Raw genomic sequence first — 3663 nt, 5'->3', positions numbered from 1 at the left:
TATAAGTGGTTGATCTACTACTTTTACTATATTTTTGCCTTTCCCAATGAGATTTATTTCATAACTTTCATATTTCTAGTTATAGTCTTTTCTTTTCTGATTAGAAAACTTTTTTTAACATTACTTGTAAAGCCAGTTTAGTTGTGCTAACCTCTTTTAGTTTTTGCTTTTCTGTAAACTTTTTATCTCTCCTTCAAATCTGAATGATAGCCTTGCCAGGTAAAGTATGCTTGGTTATAGGTCTTTTTCTTTCTTTACTTTGAATATATAATGGCACTCCTTTCTGGCCTGCAAAGTTTCTGCTGAAAAGTCAGCTGACAGTCCTATGGGAGTGTCTTTGTACGTAACTAGTTGCTTTTCTCTTGTTGCTTTTAAGATTCTCTTTTTATTTTTATTTATTTATTTTTATTTTAACTATGATGTGTCTTGTTGTGGACCTCTTTGGGTTCATGTTGTTTGAGACTCCCCATGCTTCTTGGACCTGGATGTCTGTTTTTCTTTCCCAGGATATGAAATTTTTCGGCTATTATTTTTCAAATAAACTCTCTGCCCTTTTCTCTCTCTTCTCCTCTGGCACCCTTAGAATGTTTTTATCTTTTTTTTTTCTAATTAAAAAATTTTTTTTTACATTTTTTATTGATTCATAATCATTTTACAGTGTTGTGTCAAATTCCAGTGTTCAGCACAATTTTTCAGTCATTCATGGACATATACACACTCTTAGAATGTGAATGTTAGGTTGCTTGATGCTGTCCCTGAGGTCTCTTTATTAGATTGATCGCTCTTTTCCACTTTATTTAGTTCATTTTCTGAGGTTTTGTCTTGCTCATTCATTTGAAACATAGTCCTCTGTCTACACATTTTTCCTAATTTCTGTGTTTATTTCTATGTGTTAGGTAGGTTGATTACATTTCCTGATCTTGGAGAAATGGCCTTATGTAGGAAAAGTCCTATAGGGTCTAGCAACACACTTTCCTCTGCTCACCAAAGTTATATGCTCTAGGGGTGCCCCCTATGTGAGCTGCATGGGCTCTTTTGTTGCTACAGGGCCAACTACTGTGGCTGCACTAGTAGATGGGTCTGGCCCCAAGCCAGGTTGGCTGCCAGGCCCTGCATCTTGAGGTGGATGCTGGCCCACTGGTGGGCAGGGCTGGGTCCTGATGCTGCTGGTTGTGGGGCCTGGGGTACCCTGTGACTGTGCTGATCCTCTGGTCTGCAGGGCTGTATCCTGGCACAGCTGGCTGCATGGTCTGCACGGGCCTGGGGCTAGTGCTGGTTCACTGGTGGGTGGGTAAACCCCTAGTGCTAGTAGGCTAGAAGGAGGATTCCAAAAGGGCTCTTGCTAGCACCAGTGTTCTTGTGGTAGAACATGGTCCCCAAAATGGCAGCACCAGTGTCTATAACCACAGGGGAAGTCCCAGTTGCTTCCTGCCTCTGTGGGAGGCTTTCCAAGATAAGCAAATGGTTAGGATCCAGGCTCCTTTTGAATTATTGCCTGTCTTGGGACTCAGAACATGTGGGATTTCACGTCTACTATTTAAGAATGGAGTCTCTATTTCCTATAGCCCTCTGGCTCTCCCATGTGGAAGCTCCACTGACCTTCAAAGCCAGTGTTCTGGGGACTCATTTTTACAGTGCAGGATCCCTGGGCTGGGGAGCCTGATGTGGAGCTCAGACCCCTTTCTCCTTGGGAAGAAACTCTGCAATTGTGATTAATTTCCCATTTATAGGTTGCCTACCCAGGAATGTGGGTCTTGACTATACCATGTCTCTGCCTCTCTTATCTGTCTTGTGTTTCCTTCTTTATATCTTTAGTAGTGGAAAATATTTTCTGCTAGTCTTCAGGTCTTTCTCTTAGATAGTTGCTCCATAAATAGTTGCAATGTTGGTGTGCCTATGGGAGGAGGTAAGCTCAGAGTCTTTGTACTGTGCCATTTTGGCCACACCCCTTCCTGTATACTTTAAATCATCTCTAGGTTACTTACAATATCTAATACAATGTAAAAGCTGTGTAGATAGTTGTAAATACAATATAAATTTAGGTAAGTAGTTGCTACCATGCACCCTATTCAAGTTTTGCTTTTCAGAATTTTCTGGAATTTTTGTTGAATATTTTTGATTCACTTTTGGTTGACTCTATGGATACAGAACCTACAGATACAGAGGTCTGACTACAGATTTAATAAAATTCTTATAAACTCTAGCAAACTAGTCATATGCTTTTGTAGACACAGACATATTTCTTTTAAAGTTTATAAGAAAAGGTACAGTCCCTATAATACCTTTTATGAACTAAATGTGTCCCCTCAAATTCATATGTTAAAGCCTAATCTCCAATGTGATGGTATTAAGAAGTGAGGCCTTTGGGAGATAAGTAGGTGTAGATGAGGTCAGGAAGGTGGATTCTGTATGATGTTATTATTGCCCTTATATGAATAAGAGGAGATATCAGTGTGCTCTCTTCTTAACCATGTGAGGATATAGTAAGAAGGAGGCTATCTGCATGCCAGGAAGAGGGCTGACACCAGAACCTGATAATGCTGGCAACCTGGTCTTGGACTTCCCAACCTCCTGAACTGTGATAAGTACATGTGTGTATTTTAAGCCCCCTAGTTTGTGGTATTTTGTTATAGCAGCTACGCAGACTAGGACAATAGCTAAAATACTCTTCAGAAAATATCATACTACCAAATACTTAATAGTAAAGCCTTCTATATAGCTACAATAATTAAGATTGTGTGATAATGGCAGAGAGAACTACACATAGATCAGTGGAACAAGACAGAGAACCCAGAAATAGACACACAAAAACGTTCTCAACTGATTTTTGACAAAGTTGGAAAAAATATTAAATGAAGATTATCCTTTCAACAAGTAGTGCCAGAGAAACAGGACACCACAGTCAAAAAAAAAATGAATCTTGACCTAAATTTCACACCTTAGACACAAAGCAACTCAAAATGAATAATGGACTTAAATTTTTAAAAAACCATAGAACCACAGAAGTTTAAAAAAGAAAATAGGAGAAAGTCTTTGGGATTTAGTGGTAGACAAAGAGTTTGTAAACTTGACACCGAAAGCATGATCCAAGAGGGGAAAATCTGATGAACTGGACATGGTCAAAGTTATACAGTTTTGCTCTGTGAAAGAACCCGTTAAGAGGATGAAAAGACAAGTTACAGAGAAAATATTTGAAACCACATGTCTGATAAAGGATTAGAACCTAGAATATATGAAGAACTCAACAATATAAAGACAAAAAATCCAATTAAAAATGAGCAAAAGACATGATCAGACATTTCACTAAAATGGATATAAACGTGTCAAATAAATACATGAAAAAGATGTTCAGCATCATTAACCACTGGGAAAATGCAAATTTATATCACAATGAGAACTGACAACACATCTATCAAAATGACTAAAATAAGAAATTGTAACAGTAGCTAGTGTCGTTGAGGATGTGGAGAAAGCAGATCACTCCTATATTGCTGGTGAGAATGTAAAATGGTGTAGCCATTCTGAGAAAGTCTGACGGCCTTGACAGCTCTGTATAAAACTAAATGAGTGACCACCATAGTACAACTACCCAGCAATTGCAATAGTGGGTATTTTTTTCAGGGAAAATAAAACTTCTTTTCACAGAAAAACTGTACACAAATG

The sequence above is a fragment of the Vicugna pacos genome, chromosome X, assembly GCF_048564905.1.
Source record: "Vicugna pacos chromosome X, VicPac4, whole genome shotgun sequence".
NCBI lineage: Eukaryota > Metazoa > Chordata > Mammalia > Artiodactyla > Camelidae > Vicugna > Vicugna pacos.
Note: the sequence above shows the minus strand (reverse complement) of the source record.